Source organism: Rhinoderma darwinii, chromosome 1 (assembly GCF_050947455.1).
Source record: "Rhinoderma darwinii isolate aRhiDar2 chromosome 1, aRhiDar2.hap1, whole genome shotgun sequence".
Classification (NCBI taxonomy): domain Eukaryota; kingdom Metazoa; phylum Chordata; class Amphibia; order Anura; family Rhinodermatidae; genus Rhinoderma; species Rhinoderma darwinii.
In genome coordinates, this window is record NC_134687.1 from 622042135 (window position 1) to 622059881 (window position 17747).

A 17747-nucleotide genomic window follows, 5' to 3' on the forward strand; every position below is an offset into this window, starting at 1 on the left:
ATGCCTCATTGTACCCTAATTTGCACATTTGTATATGTTGGTATTTTGCCAAAATATAATTTTTTTCTAGCAGGACCTCCCCAAATGACCCCATGCTTTTGTTTATAAAACACAAGAAAAGATATTACTCGCCTCTCCATCCCCCCGCCGATCCAGCACAGATGCTCCGGCGATCTTCTCAGTTTTTGTTTACAAGTGGCTGGCACATGACTGCTATCAATGACCTTATCACTCACCTGCCATACTACTGGCATCCTGGAACCCGTACTACTAGACTGTGATGCCAGTAGTATGACACGTGACCGATGAGCCCACTGATTGGCTGCAGCAGTCTTGTGCCAGCTGCTTGTAAACAAAGACCGGGAAGACCGCCGAACCGTCTGTGCTAAATCGGCGTTGGAATGGAGCGGTAAGTATTATTTTTTCTTGTTATTCTATAACATTTGCTGCTGTTATTTTTTTTTACGGAAGTCGGATGACCCATTTTAAGGGACTATCCCAGAATCGTCCATCATTTTAATTAACCCTATGCGCTCCTAACTTGACAAAAATACACGTCCATGAACTTTTAAGCTAACTGGCTATAGTTATTTCATAATATCGATTTCACTATCAATGGCTAGCGTAGTCGGAACTTGGCTAATTTCTCGTAGACGGTTAAGCAGAGTAGCTCAGAGTAGGAGAAATTTGGCAGCCGGCAGGAACAATGAATGACTGGGCCGTTATTGAGTTGGCGCAAGCTAACCTGGGCTGCATCGCCCGGGCATTCTGGTAAAGTAGACAAGTATGATCTAGGGTCTCGTGTCAGTCAGGAGTCTGGAATAGCAGAGTTATAGACACTGAGGAAGCTGTAATGGCGGCCATATATATACATATATATATATATATATATATATATATATATATATATATATATATACATACAGTCATCCAGCTTTCCCAGAAACAGATAACACTTGTAGCCCTACAGACTTTCCTTTGGTTTTAGAAAACAATCCCGACTCATTTACAGCTGAAATAAACTCAGGGAAGCAAATTCTTGTCGCTCTTTCAGTAGACGGATGTAGTGCGTGTTGTGTAAACAGAGCAGGAGGCCTCATTACTCAAAGTATATGAAAAGCAGACAAAGCAGAACCCGGAGCCTCAGCCATCCCGTACATCCTGCTATCTGCAGAGTATTGTAGCAATGTAAGGTGGGAATTGATAAAATTCCAAAGAATAGCAAAATTTAGGAAACGCTTTGTATGGATGTAGCAGAGCTGAGTATCACCTGAAATCACAATGTATTTTCTGTATTTTTTCCAAAAGACTTCAGAAATAATAAGGTTCAAAAAGTTCAACGACAAACTAAGCTCTGCTACATGTGTGTTTGAACATTGATCTAAACAACTATATAGAGTTCATGAGGATTGAAACCTAGTGTGAATAAAATAAAACCAGCACCCCATCCCTCATTATTCAGTTTCAACAACACCTTAAGAAATAGACCACACGGGTAAAAGATAGAAAAAAAACGATATGAAAAAACACTCACTTTGGGGCATATTTACATACAGCACGCCTCTGTGTGTCTGTTTCATGGGACAGTCCCACAGGAAACAGGACAGTTAGGCCCCATGCACACGAACGTATTTTTTTCCTTCCGTAAATACTTGCGTAAATACGGGTCCGGTGTCACCAGTATTCCACCCGTATTTACGGGCACGTTTTCGATGCAAAATTGCACTGCAGTAATCGGCAGCCCTTCTCTTTATCAGTGCAGGATAGAGAGAAGGGACAGCCCTTTCCGTAGTAAAAGTAAAATAAATTCATACTTACCCGGCCGTTGTCTTGGTGACGCGTCCCTCTTTCGACATCCAGCCCGACCTCCCTGGATGACGCGGCAGTCCAAGTGACCGCTGCAGCCTGTGATTGGCTGCAGCGGTCACATGGGCTGTAACGTCCTCCCAGGAGGCCGGACTGGAGGAAGAAGCAGGGAGTTCTGGGTAAGTATGAACGTCTTTTTTTTTTTACATGTTGATGTATATTGTGATCGGTAGCCACTGTCCAGGGTGCTGAAACAGTTACTGCCGATCGCTTAACTCTTTCAGCACCCTGGACAGTGACTATTCCCTGATGCTGCCTAGCAACGCTCCCGTAATTACGGGTGCACACACGTAGTCACCCGTAATTACGGGAGCCCCATAGGCTTCTATGGGCCTGCCCGTGCCGTTATTACGGCCTAAAATAGGACATGTTCTATATTTTTCAACGGCCCGGGCACCTTCCCGTAAGCATACGGGGAGGTACCCGTGACCAATAGAAGTCTATGGGCCCGTAATTACGGGCCGTAATTACGGCCCGTGATTACGGGCGTTTTTACATTCGTGTGCATGTGGCCGGGGTAAATGATTTGATGAACCGTCCATATGATGTTATCATACCTATAAACTCAAAGCAAAAAAACGGGTGTATTTTATAAATATTTGTCAATAATGTGGCGTTTCTAGAAGATATGGATCCTCCTAAGGCTGAAAAATGCACCTCCTTCTTATCAGGATGCTGCTCTATGTATTCCCTATACTTTGGTCTGCAGCTCTATATTTGTAGATTAGCTGCTGTGTATAAGCACAAGCCCACCACCAGTTCTGCAGAAATTCAGTACATAGAGAGCAGATTTTCATTAAATCAAGGACAGAATTTTTAGAAACTTCAAGCAACTAAACTTCCCCGGTGCCAGCCATGTACATATAAACTGGCAGGACCGCCATTAGAATTATCAACCTCCTTGTAGCCTTTTGCATACATTTGGTAAGCATCTGAGGAAGACTGTTATACTTCGTCTCAAGTGTGCAATTAAGGCTCATCCTATGTATTTAGTAGGTTCAACGGGCACCATATTGGTTCCAGGTTTACACATGGGCCCTTTAATTTTATAAGTAAAACTTCATAGCTAACTGGTGGGTAGCAGTTGGATGGCATCCCATTGGCACCTTTTTTGTCTGGGCCCCTGACTTGGGGTCTACGAGCCTCAATGAGGGCATTATAATCACAACCATAGTATTTCTAAGCAACGAGCCGCCCAGACGTTCCTTGCTGCATAATTACTCCATTTACATAGCTGGAAAAAATCTTTAGCCCATGATTCAGTTTGCTGTTTGCATACAGAGCCTGGAAAGCATTTGTGTCTCATCCCGTGTTTAATGCTGGATGCTTTTTGGATTATCACAGTCTAGCGCTGTCCCCATTGTAAATGCCCCGGATTTATGGTTATAGCTCCCAGTGTTGTAGATTGGGAAGCGATACAAAAGTTATTTAAAGTTTAGAATGAGAAACAAATATCCTTATTTATTTTATCTTAATTTTTACAAAATGTTGTAATATTTTCAGCAAAAAATATAAATCTGCAGGAATGTTTTCCATTATTCTTATACTTAAATTCTATGTTTGCAACCATTTTTTTTTATTGTCTCAATGCACCTAAATTGGAAAATAAAGCAACTGTGTGAATAGTCTGGATTAAAAATGTCCTACTATATTGTGTCTACAGCTCTATGTGTCTCCATGGCAACAGACTACAAACAAACTCTGTGTGGTCTGATCCTGCAGTCATACTCTCTTTTTTCTGTCCCCTACTTTTTGCAAACTTACATTCGGCAGTTTAGCAAGAAGTATAGACAGATGGAAGGCAGCATGACTGCAGGATCTGACTACACAGGGTTTGTTTGCTGTCTGTTACCACCAAGACGCATATATTTGCATAGAAAGCTGTAGAAACAAAACGAAAGAACAGAACTTTGAATAACAGAAAAAAATTGGGTCATGGGTCCAAAATTTGTCATACATATTACATATTAGTATTGGAAAAGGCCAGATCACATGGGTGCCACCACCGGACAAACTTCTTGAGCAAAGGATCACCAGGATCATAAAACTATTCAGTAATAAAACATACTACACGTTTCGCCTTCTTCCTCAGGGCCCATGTGCAACTACTAGCTCTTCATCGCCTATAGCTTTGCTCCTGGTTCAGGGTATATGCTGTGTAGACGTACCAGGGTAAATTATCATGCATGCTGAACTTTTTGTCCTTTAGTGAGAACTCAATCCCTTGCAGGACTGCAGAGGTTATCGCTGCACAGCAAATATGCAACCGCAGGAGGGGGATCAGTTGTCAGATCACCAAATACTTAGTGTCCAATGAGCACAATGTGTAGAGAACACACTGTACAATATATATATATATACACCACCGTTCAAAAGTTTGGGGTCACCCAGACAATTTTGTGTTTTCCATGAAAACTCACACTTATATTTATCAAATGAGTTGCAAAATGACTAGAAAATATAGTCAAGACATTGACAAGGTTAGAAATAATGATTTTTATTTGAAATAATAATTTTCTCCTTCAAACTTTGCTTTCGTCTTGGAATGCTCCATTTGCAGCAATTACAGCATTGCAGACCTTTGGCATTCTAGCTGTTAATTTGCTGAGGTAATGGAGAGAAATTTCACCCCATGCTTCCAGAAGCCCCTCCCACAAGTTGGATTGGCTTGATGGGCACTTCTTGCGTACCATACGGTCAAGCTGCTCCCACAACAGCTCTATGGGGTTGAGATCTGGTGACTGCGCTGGCCACTCCATTACAGATAGAATACCAGCTGCCTGCTTCTTCCCTAAATAGTTCTTGCATAATTTGGAGGTGTGCTTTGGGTCATTGTCCTGTTGTAGGATGAAATTGGCTCCAATCAAGCGCTGTCCACAGGGTATGGCATGGCGTTGCAAAATGGAGTGATAGCCTTCCTTATTCAAAATCCCTTTTACCTTGTACAAATCTCCCACTTTACCAGCACCAAAGCAACCCCAGACCATCACATTACCTCCACCATGCTTGACAGATGGCGTCAGGCACTCTTCCAGCATCTGTTCAGTTGTTCTGCGTCTCACAAATGTTCTTCTGTGTGATCCAAACACCTCAAACTTCGAATCGTCTGTCCATAACACTTTTTTCCAATCTTCCTCTGTCCAATGTCTGTGTGCTTTTGCCCATATTAATCTTTTCCTTTCATTAGCCAGTCTCAGATATGGCTTTTTCTTTGCCACTCTGCCCCGAAGGCCAGCATCCCGGAGTCACCTCTTCACTGTAGACATTGACACTGGCGTTTTGCGGGTACTATTTAATGAAGCTGCCAGTTGAGGACTTGTGAGGCGTCTATTTCTCAAACTAGAGACTCTAATGTACTTGTCTTGTTGCTCAGTTGTGCAGCGGGGCCTCCCACTTTTCTTTCTACTCTGGTTAGAGCCTGTGTGTGCTGTCCTCTGAAGGGAGTAGTACACACCGTTGTAGGAAATCTTCAGTTTCTTGGCAATTTCTCGCATGGAATAGCCTTCATTTCTAAGAACAAGAATAGACTGTCGAGTTTCACATGAAAGCTCTCTTTTTCTAGCCATTTTAAGAGTTTAATCGAACCCACAAATGTAATGCTCCAGATTCTCAACTAGCTCAAAGGAAGGTCAGTTTTATAGCTCCTCTAAACAGCAAAACTGTTTACAGCGGTGCTAACATAATTGCACAAGGGTTTTCAAGTGTTTTCTAATCATCCATTAGCCTTCTAACACAGTTAGCAAACATAATGTACCATTAGAACACTGGAGTGATGGTTGCTGGAAATGGGCCTCTATACACCTATGTAGATATTGCATTAAAAACCAGACGTTTGAAGCTAGAATAGTCATTTAGCATATTAACAATGTATAGAGTGTATTTCTGATTAATTTAATGTTATCTTCATTGAAAAAAACTGTGCTTTTCTTTCAAAAATAAGGAAATCTCTAAGTGACCCTAAACTTTTGAACGGTAGTGTATATATATATATATATATATATATATATACATATATATATATATATATATATATATATATATATATATATATATATATATATACATAAATAAAATACAAACATATGAAAGGTAAAAATATAAATAAAGAAAAAACTATATAAAGAAAAGAAAAATAAGAAAGAACTGCACTGGGAAGGAGGACTCAATAAGAAATTTATTTTAATTAAATTTCTGTTGATAAGATAGTATGAGTATAGTTAAAATTAATCAGTAGAACTACAAAAAGTTTCAGTGCCCCCCTGGCCTAACACAACATTTTTATCACTCCCCAAACTTGGTTAGGCCTGGGATTAACCTCATCTTCAACAAATCCTATTGCTTATTATTGTTATTAGTTGTAGTAGTCAGTGCTTCCGTATGCCTGTGCAAACTGTGCAACAGATCAACTGGAACCCAAGGCTAATTGTATGGCGGTATTATTTAGACACTCTATAGTACTGTTATTAGATTACTTTATGTATGGAGCTGTTATTTGAGCACTGTATGGCAGTATTATTTGAGCACTGTATTGTGGTATTATTTGAGCACTGTATGGCAGTATTATTTGGTGACTAGGTTGGTATTATTTGAGCACTGTATGGCAGTATTATTTGGTGACTAGGTTGGTATTATTTGAGCACTGTATGGCAGTATTACTTGATCACTGTATGGTGGTATTATTTGGTGACTAGGTTGGTATTATTTGAGCACTGTATGGCAGTATTATTTGGGGACTAGGTTGGTATTATTTGAGCACTGTATGTTGGTATTATTTGAGCACTGTATGGTGGTATTATTTGAGCACTCTAAGGTGGTATTATTTGGGCACTGTGTGGCAGTATTATTTTAGCACTGGATGTTGGTATTATTTGAGGACTGTTTGGCAGTATTATTTGAGCACTGTATGGTGGTATTATTTAAGCACTGTATGGTGGTATTATTTGGTGACTAGGTTGGTATTATTTGAGCACTGTATGGTGGTATTATTTGAGCACTGTATGGGGGTATTATTTGGGCACTGTATGACAGAATTATTTGAGCACTGTATGGCATTATTATTTGATAACTGTTTGGTGGTATTATTTGAGCACAGTATGGTGGTATTATTTGGCCACTGTATGGTGGTGTTTGAGTACTGTATGGCAGTATTATTTGAGCACTGCATGGTGGTATTATTTGAGCACTGTATGACAGTATTATTTGAGCACTGTATGACGGTGTTATTTGAGTACTGTATGGAAGTATTATTTGAGCACTGTATGATGGTATTATTTGAGCACTGTATGACGGTATTATTTGAGTACTACATGGCAGTATTATTTGTGCATTGTATGGCAGCATTATTTGAGCACTGTATGTGGGTATTATTTGAGCATTGTATGGCAGTATTATTTGAGCACTGTATGGTGGTATTTGAGCACTGTATGGCGGTATTTACTTAGGCATTGTGTGGCACTGCTGTTTAGGCACTGTAGAGTACATTATATTTGCAGTGGTGGTGACGGCTATATGCATTGTTAGTTAGGCAACTGTATGGAAGCCAATGCATCACACTGGTATTTAGGCAGCATACTGTATGGCACTTATCGTGTGGCACTGTATGGTATGGTTATTTATACACTTTATGACAGCACGCAATGCGGTGGGAGAATCAACAGTAGGCATGGCACATGGCACTAGTCATTGTAAGTCCGGCCCTGGTAGTAGTAATAGTGGTCAAAGTAGAAATACTGATGGTGGTAGTAGTAGTATATGTTTTAATAACATATAAAAAACATTTTATTTTTTTCAAAGATAAGTGAATAACAAAAGAAAATCAAATATGAAGAACAAGGATAACGAAGAGGCGTCCACACTGACATGTACTGAATACAAAAGCATGGTAGAATAGCACAGCTTGATTTACTGCTCAGTGACCTGTTCTGGATTAAACCTGTGGGGGGGCCGGTGTCCAGAGCAAATATTATAGTTACAGGAACATCCTCTTTACTTCTTACGTACACTATAGTGATTAATGGGGCGCAGCGTGAAGAAAAATGGACATGACATTCCTACCCACTAGACCTCCATAGTAGTCTAAAATGTTAATTCAGTCTTCTGTATTATAAATCAATTATAAAACTTATTTATTTTTACAATTGATTACAATTAAGGACAAAAGAAAAAGAATATATCATAAAGACAAACACAGTGAAGTCTATTCATTCATATCTTAGAACGGACCCGTCCCCTCTCCTGACTTGTCTGTTCTAGTAAATACTTGTATTCCCCACAAAATAACAATTCTGGAGCATCTTTTCTTAGAACTCTATGTTGTGCTGTTCCTCTGTTATTCCTCCTAGAAATGTATGAATAAACTGACAACTGAGTGTTATCAGTTGGGGGGGGTGCCTCTTACACAAGGTAAATGGTTACACGCATTTGTCAATTTATTCAAATTTCTCGGAGGAATAACAGAGGAACAACACAACACATGGATCTAAGAAAAGGTTTCCAGAATTGTTATTTTTGGGGCAATAAAAGTATTTTTCAAAAACAGACGTTAGGAAAGTTGCAGGGAACTCTTTAAGGAAGCTTAGTTATGAGGAGCTGTTTGGTCGGGTCCTTACTCTGTAAGGCTTCCTATCCATAAACCCTATTAGGGCACTGTGAACTATACTTTCACATAGGAACCGGGCCTGCTACTATCATTACTGTTATATGGACACTATAGATGGTGCTATAAAATACACACTGTGACTATATGTGCACTAATATGAACACTGTTTGGGCTGGTACTATTGTTTTTGCATGAAATAAAGTTTGGAAACTGCGCCAAGAAGTGACATGTTTCTTTCTTTCGACGACACGATTTTCAATTCTGCGCGTAGAGAATTATGTACTGTATGAACAACAGGGTGGTTTCCCATTAAAATCAATGCTTTTAAGTAGTTTTCATGTGTATTTCCGTGCGGAATATGCGCCAAAATAGGCATGAACATCAGTGAACATGGCCTCAGTTTCCTTAACGGGAGGTCTGGTCTGGGGTCTGGATTTATTTTGGACTCTGGTCTGGTGTCTGGATTTATTTTTGGGTCAGGTCTAAGGTCTGACATATTTTGGGGGTCAGTATTCATTTTAAGGTTTTAAGGTGCAGGAGTTGAATGAATTTAAGCTGCAATACCAGACACGGCCTATGGACAAAAGTGGCGCTGTTTCTGAAAAATAAGCAGAGCCAATTATTTCCTCTTTCTGTCGACAGATTACAAATTTTTTCGCTTTATAATTGTCATTTCGTCCTCCTCCCTCAGTTATCCACCAAATGTACATAATGGGTGAACAGTTGGAGGATGGAGAGTTAGTCCAGGGGCGCTTACAATTTTACTGCATGGAGCCCATACATTTCAGATGATGGGCTCGGGTGCACTATTCCTCAGCTCATCACCTAATTTTCCGCCTCCTCGGTTAAATATCTTCTTAATAAAAGCGTATAAATGGCCTTCACTTTGCAATATTCGTTTTTGTAATTGATTTTGGAAATGCTATTTCACGGTGACGGGTTCACACTAAGGGCCGAGCGAGTGATGTAATAGTGTAAAGTTTCCTCATAGTGTGACTCTCCCAAATCGAAATGTTCGGCCTCAATGTCAGACATAAAACCATGCGGACTTTGTGGCTCCATGTAACATTCATATCTATCAAACACATGTCTTTAGAGTTAGATGCTGGCCGGATTATCCTGCATGTATCGCTTACTCTGAGATCTTCTGGCAGCGACTTGTAGTGTCAATGAAATGTGACAAAGCAGAATGACCGGATCCTTTACCTTGCAGACTGCGGGACAAACACGATTAAGGAAAAACATCCACTGATTATCAAAAGGTAAAAATAAAACGTTCCGAAAAAAAATAATTCATGTTACTAAACGAAATATCAATTTACTTTGTACTGTAATTTATATATTTAGAATATATTTTGATAAAAGTATACTGTTTAACCCCTTGGTAACATGTGCCATAAATGTACGGTACCTTTGCAGCACTGTGATCGTGGGGGTCAGTGTCAATCAAACCGCCCCCACCCCCGGGACAACGCCTAGGATTGGAAAAAACTAAGATCCCAATGCCACGATCAACAGCCATTGCAGCATCACAAGGGAGGGGGAGGATCTCTTGTAGCTGATCGTCATTTGATCGTCAAGGTGGTGATTTTAGCCCCTCCCCGCCGCAGCCATTTTTCGAATTTTCACTATTTTCCTCCCCACCTTCCAAAAGCCATAACTTTTAGGGTATGTTCACACGGCCTATTTACGGACGTAAATCGGGCGTTTTTGCCCCGAATTACGCCCGAAAATAGCGCCTCAATAGCGCTGACAAACATCTGCCCATTGAAAGCAATGGGCAGACGTTTGTCTGTTCACACGAGGCGTATATTTACGCGCCGCTGTCAAATGACGGCGCGTAAATAGACGCCCGCGTAGAAGAAGGGTATGTTCACACGGCCTATTTACGGACGTAAATCGGGCGTTTTTGCCCCGAATTACGCCCGAAAATAGCGCCTCAATAGCGCTGACAAACATCTGCCCATTGAAAGCAATGGGCAGACGTTTGTCTGTTCACACGAGGCGTATATTTACGCGCCGCTGTCAAATGACGGCGCGTAAATAGACGCCCGCGTAGAAGAAGTGACCTGTCACTTCTTTGGCCGTAATTGGAGCCGCTATTCATTGACTCCAATGAATAGCAGCGCTAATTACGGCCGTAATTGACGCGGCGTTCAAGCGCCTGCACATGCCGGTACGGCTGAAATTACGGGGATGTTTTCAGGCTGAAACATCCCCGTAATTTCAGCCGTTACGGACCCCCGCCGTGTGAACATACCCTTAAAAAAAAATTCCGATATAGTGTATGAGGGCTTGTTTTTTTGCGGTACGAGTTGAAGTTTGTCACAGTACCATTTATTGTACCATATAATGTAGTGGGAAACTGGAAAAAAGAACTCTTTGTGGGGTGGAATAGAAAAAAAAAAGATTTCTTAATTCTCTTGGGGTCTTGTTTTTACGGGGGTTCAAAACACCACGTTAAATGTATTCTGTGGGTCAATACGGTTATTTTGATACCAAATTTATATATTTGTTTTTATGTTTTACTACATTTACAAGGAAAAAAATTGATTGTTAAAAAGAATAATGTGTGTTTTGTCACCATATTCTGAGAGCTAGAACTTTTATATTTTTGCATTGATTGAGCGGTATGAGGGCTTATTTTTTATGGGGTGAGCGTTAGTTTTTATTGATACCATTTTGGGGTACATGAGACTTTTTGATCACTTTTTATTCCATTTTTTGTGGAAGATGAAGTGACAAAAAAAACAGCAATTCTGGCGTTTTCATTTGTTTTCTTTTAACGGCAACTACTGTGGGGGTAGAATAATAATATACTGTGAGGGTATGTTCACACGCTAGCTGTCATTTATGGCTGAAATGACAGCCTGTTTTCAGAAGAAAACAGCTGCGTCGTTTCAGCCGTAAATGCTCCTCCTCGTAATATACGAGGCGTCTGTGACGCTCGTATATCTTGAGCTGCTCTTCATTGAGTTCAATGAAGAACGGCTCAAATTACGTTGCAAAGAAGTGTCCTGCACTTCTTTGCCGAGGCAGTCAATTTACGCGTCGTCGTTTGACAGCTGTCAAACGACGACGCGTAAATTACAGGTCGTCTGCACAGTACGTCGGCAAACCCATTCATTTGAAATGAATGGGCAGATGTTTGCCGACGTATTGTTGCCCTATTTTCAGGCGTAAAACGAGGCATAATACGCCTCGTTTACGCCTGAAAATAGGTCGTGTGAACCCAGCCTAATGCTTCAGACTTCATCGGACGCAGTGATACCAGCTATGCTACTTTTCTTTATTTTATTTACATTGGGGGAAATGGTTTTGTTTTTGAACTTTTGACATTTTTATAAGTTAAATCAACTTTAACTGAATTTTACTACTACCCCTAGGGGACTTGAACCAGCGATCGTTGGATCGATTGCACTATATACTCCAATACCAATGTATTTCAGTAAATTGTTATACTGACAGTCTCCTACAATGTCCTGCCGGAGTACAAAAATTACAGACCTGTGGGCCTTCATTACACCCCCGGGCTTGCCATGCCAACCATTGGGTGTCAATGGCACGCTAGAGGACTGTCACATTCGCTTTTGATCGCAGCATCTCAGGGGTTAAACAAGTGGGATCCCACCCGCTACACTGAAGTGTCGGCTGTAAGGGTATGTTCACACGCACTGTTTTCAGACGTAATTCGGGCGTTTTACGCCTCGAATTATGCCTGAAAAAACGGCTCCATTACGCCTACAAACATCTGCCCATTGCTTTCAAAATGGGTTTTACGATGTTCTGCTCCCACGAGGTGTAATTTTACGCATCGCTGTCAAAATACGGCGAGTAAAAAGACACCCGTGAAAAAGAAGTGCATGACACTTCTTGGGACGTTTTTGGAGCCGTTTTTCATTGACTCCATTGAAAAACAGCTCCAATAACGTCTGTAAAATACGCCGCAAAAAACGTGAGTTGTTAGAAAACGTCTGAAAATCAGGAGCTGTTTTCGCCTGAAGACAGCTCCGTATTTTCAGACGTTTTTGGTCACTGCGTGTGAACATACCCTTACACTCAGCCGACATGCTCGTTCAATGGGGCGGGGCCGGCCCGTGAGCCCGCTCTATACTCTCCCACCCTACCTATACATCTATATATACCACGGATGTCGGAAACGGATTAAGGGACAACCCTGAGCATAACAAAGGTCCCCAGCGCTGTCTTGAGCTAATTCCTTTTAGGATATACAAGAGATATGCCCCAATAGCTGCCTGTGTATTATACATGCACAGGCAGTAATACATCTATATACATAGGTGTTCCAATGTATTGTAAAGAAAAAATTTCTTTGTGGGATACAAACATTTTTAGACATTTTTTAAAACAAAGACAAACACGAACATAAAACATAAAGCATAAACATGATTCTTTTTAATAAAAGTTATAAAACATAAAGAAATACACATATTATATATACCCTTAAAACTATTATGACCCGCCTAATATATGTAAAACCTAATTAAAGGGGATCGGAAAGCTAAGAGAAAAAAAAACAGAAAACAAATTTAGTTATTTTGCACAGTTAAAATGAGAATAAAAAATATAGATATAAATTAAAAGCTAAATTTTATGTACAGATTTCTTTTAAAAAAAAACAATACACCACACAACGTCAGCGAAAATATAAAAAAGCTTCTGGCTCATGGAATGCAGTGAGACAAAATAGAAAAATTTGCTAACATATCCTCTACACAGGAGAGCTGACATGTTCTCTATACTACATCACACAGGAGAGCTGACAGATCCTCTATACTACACCACACAGGAGAGCTGACAGATCCTCTATACTACACCACACAGGAGAGCTGACAGATCATTTATACTACACCACACAGGAGAGCTGACAGATCCTCTATACTACACCACACAGGAGAAGCTGACAGATCCTCTATACTACACCACACCACACAGGAGATCTGACAGCTCCCCTATACTACACCACACAGAAGATCTGACATGTCCTCTATACTCGACCACACAGGAGAGCTGACAGTTCCTCTATACTACACCACACCACACAGGAGAGCTGACAGCTCCTCTATACTACAACACACAGGAGACCTGACAGATCCTCTATACTACACCATACAGGAGAGCTGACAGCTCCTCTATACTACACCACATAGGAGAGCTGACAGCTCCTCTATACTACACCACACAGGAGAGCTCACAGCTCCTCTATACTACACCACACAGGAGAGCTGACAGATCCTCTATACTACACCACACAGGAGAGCTGACAGCTCCTCTATACTACACCACATAGGAGAGCTGACAGCTCCTCTATACTACACCACACAGGAGAGCTCACAGCTCCTCTATACTACACCACACAGGAGAGCTGACAGATCCTCTATACTACACCACACAGGAGAGCTGACAGATCCTCTATACTACATCACACAGGAGAGCTAACAGATCCTCTATACTACACCACACAGAAGAGCTGACATGTTCTCTATACTACACCACACAGGAGAGCTGACAGATCCTCTATACTACACCACACAGGAGAGCTGACAGATCCCCTATACTACACCACATAGGAGAGCTGACAGATCCTCTATACTACACCACACAGGAGAGCTGACAGCTCCCCTATACTACACCACACAGTAGAGCTGACATGTCCTCTATACTACACCTCACAGGAGTGCTGACAGCTCCTCTCTACTACACCACATAGGAGAGCTGACATCTCCTCTATACAACACCACACAGGAGAGCTGATAGCTCCTCTATAATACACCACACAGGAGAGCTGACAGATCCTCTATACTACACCACACAGGAGAGCTGACAGCTCCGCTATACTACATCACACAGGAGAGCTGACCGATCCTATATACTACACCACACAGGAGAGCTGACAGATTCTCTATACTATACCACACAGGAGTGCTGACAGCTCCTCTATACTACACCACACAGGAGTGCTGACAGCTCCTCTATACTACACCACACAGGACAGCTGACAGCTCCTTTATACTCCACACAGGAGAGCTGACAGATCCTCTATACTACACCACACAGGAGAGCTGACAGATCCTCTATACTACACCACACAGGAGAGCTGACAGATTCTCTATACTACACCACACAGGAGAGCTGACAGATCCTCTATACTACACCACACAGGAGAGCTGACATGTCCTCTATACTACACCACACAGGAGAGCTGACAGATCCTTTATACTATAACAAACAGGAGAGCTGACAGATCCTCTATACTACACCACACAGGAGAACTGACATGTCCTATATACTACACCACACAGGAGAGATGACAGATTCTCTATACTACACCACACAGGAGAGTTGACATGTCCTGTATACTACACCACACAGGAGAGCTGACAGTTCCTCTATACTACACCACACAGGAGTGCTGACAGCTCCTCTACACTACACCACACAGGAGAGCTGACAGCTCCTCTATACTACACCACACAGGAGAGCTGACAGTTCCTTTATACTCCACACAGAAGAGCTGACAGATTCTCTATACTACACCACACAGGAGAGCTGACAGATCCTCTATACTACACCACACAGAAGAGATGACATGTCCTCTATACTACACCACACAGGAGAGCTGATAGATCTTTTATACTACACCACACAGGAGAGTTGACAGATCCTCTATACTACAACACACAGGAGAAATGACAGATCCTCTATACTACACCACACAGGAGAGCTGACAGCTCCTCTATACTACACCACACAGGAGAGCTGACAGCTCCTTTATACTCCACACAAGAGAGCTGACAGATTCTCTATACTACACCACACAGGAGAGCTGACAGATCCTCTATACTACACCACACAGGAGAGCTGACAGATCCTCTATACTACATCACACAGGAGAACTGACTGCTCCTCTATACTACACCCCACTGGAGAGCTGATAGCTCCTCTATACTACGCCATAAAGGAGAACTGACAGATCCTTTATACTACACCACACAGGAGAGCTGACAGATCCTCTATACTACACCAAACAGGAGAGCTGACAGATCCTCTATACTACACCACACAGGAGAACTGATATGTCCTCTATACTACACCACACAGGAGAGCTGCCAGCTGCTCTATAGTACACCACACAGGAGAGCTTACAGATCCCCTATACTACACCACACAGGAGAGATGAGAGATCCTCTATACTACACCACACAGGAGAGCTGACAGATTCTCTATACTACACCACACAGGAGAGCTGACAGATCTTCTATACTACACCACACAGGAGAGCTGACAGATCCTTTATACTACACCACACAGGAGAGCTGACAGATCCTCTATACTACACCACACAGGAGAGCTGACAGATCCTCTATACTACAACACACAGGAGAGCTGACAGATCCTTTATACTACACCACACAGGAGAGCTGACACAACCTCTATACTACACTATACAGGAGAACTGATATGTCCTCTATACTACTCCACACAGGAGAGCTGACAGCTGCTCTATACTACACCACACAGGAGAGCTGACAGATCCTCCATACTACACCATACAGGAGGGCTTACAAACCCTCTATACTACACCACACAGGAGAACTGACAGATCCTCTATACTACACCACACAGGAAAGGTGACAGATCCTCTATACTACATCACCCAGCAAAGCTGACAGATCATCTATACTACATCACACAGGAGAGCTGACAGATCCTTTATACTACACCACACAGGAGAGCTGACAGATCCTCTATACTACACCACACAGGAGAGCTGACAGATCCTCTATACTACACCACACAGGAGAACTGACAGATCCTCTATACTGCACCACACAGGAAAGCTGACAGATTATCTATACTATGCCATACAGGAGTGCTGACAGCTCCTCTATACTACACCACACAGGGGAGCTGACATATCCTCTATACTACACCACACAGGAGAACTGATATGTCCTATATACTAAACCACACAGGAGAGCAGACAGATCCTCTATACTACACCACACAGGAGAGCTGACAGATCCTCTATACTACACCACACAGGAGAGCTGACAGCTCCTCTATACTACACCACACAGGAGAGCTGACAGATGCTCCATACTACACCATACAGGAGAGCTTACAGATCCTCTATACTACACCACACAGGAAAGCTGACCGATCCTCTATATGTAGTATAGAACTTACAGATCCTCCATACTACACCACACAGGAGAGCTGACAGATCCTCTATACTACACCATACATGAGAGCTCACAACTCCTCTATACTACACCACACAGGAGAGCTGACAGATCCAATATACTACATCATATAGGAGAGCTGACAGATCCTCTATACTACACCATACAGGAGAGCTGACAGATCCTGTATACTACACCACACAGGAGAGCTGACAGATCCTCTATACTACACCACACAGGAGAACTGACAGATTCTCTATACTGCACCACAAAGGAAAGCTGACAGATTATCTATACTATGCCATACAGGAGTGCTGACAGCTCCTCTATGCTACACCACACAGGGGAGCTGACATATCCTCTATACTACACCACACAGGAGAACTGATATGTCCTATATACTAAACCACACAGGAGAGCTGACAGATCCTCTATACTACACCACACAGGAGAGCTGACAGATCCTCTATACTACACCACACAGGAGAGCTGACAGCTCCTCTATACTACATCACACAGGAGAGCTGACAGATGCTCCATACTACACCATACAGGAGAGCTTACAGATCCTCTATACTACACCACACAAAAAAGCTTACCGATCCTCTATATATCGTATAGAACTTACAGATCCTCCATACTACACCACACAGGAGAGCTGACAGATCCTCTATACTACACCATATATGAGAGCTCACAACTCCTCTATACTACACCACACAGGAGAGCTGACAGATCCAATATACTACATCATACAGGAGAGCTGACAGATCCTCTATACTACACCATACAGGAGAGCTGACAGATCCTGTATACTACATCAGACAGGAGAGCTATTAGGTACTGTTTAATTTGTTACTGTGTCACAGAAACACAGAATGTAACATTAGCACTCTAGAACTTCATGCTTAAGGTATATATTTTTCCCCTTACATAATTTCATTGTTAAATAAGTTGACACACTTGTTACTGGAGTATACACAATAAGCTGATATTGCCTGTGTTCTGTAGCTCACATGTCAGCTTTAGGGCGTATTTACACGAACGTGTAATACGTCCGTGCAAAGCGCGTGTTT